This window comes from Triticum aestivum, chromosome 6B (genome assembly GCF_018294505.1).
Source record: "Triticum aestivum cultivar Chinese Spring chromosome 6B, IWGSC CS RefSeq v2.1, whole genome shotgun sequence".
Classification (NCBI taxonomy): domain Eukaryota; kingdom Viridiplantae; phylum Streptophyta; class Magnoliopsida; order Poales; family Poaceae; genus Triticum; species Triticum aestivum.
Genome location: NC_057810.1, coordinates 85,375,515 through 85,376,142, shown reverse-complemented (window position 1 = coordinate 85,376,142; position 628 = coordinate 85,375,515).

Here is a 628-nt window from a genome sequence, read left to right as displayed (position 1 = left end):
GTACATATTAAATATTTTCAAATGCACGTTCTTGAATTTATTTGAATGATACATGATATATGATTTTTTTATATGGTATACATACTTTATATGCATGAATATTATTTAAAAGGTACCATACATTTTCTTTAATGGTTTGAAACATTATCTTTAATTACATGATCCTTTTTTATATTGTAGAATAATTTTCTAAAATATCACGTATATTTTTTTCTGAACCAGATTTTTTCTATGGTCAGCAACATTTCTTTATGATATAATTATTTGCTTCGAGTATTTTTTCGCGCTCCGAGTATTTAAAAAACCCGACGCGTCCGTTTCCCCCCTCCCGGTGCCGGCGGCGGCGCCGTCCGTGACGGGGGCCACGCACCAGAGACGCGTGGCGCCTCTTCGGACATGCCACAACACCATCCCGCAGGTATGAGGGCCCGGTACGACGCTCCGGTGGCATTGCTACCCCTCAAGGCCCCCGTCCCGCCTAACCCTGGAGCGGTTGACCACGGGATCTAGCCCTTTGACTTCCCCCGGACGGGCTTTGACCAGTGGACCTCTCCAGCCGGTTGTTTCGGGTCGGCCCAGAGGGACATCAGGGAGCAACATCCGGGCCAAACCCACAGCTAAATCCACT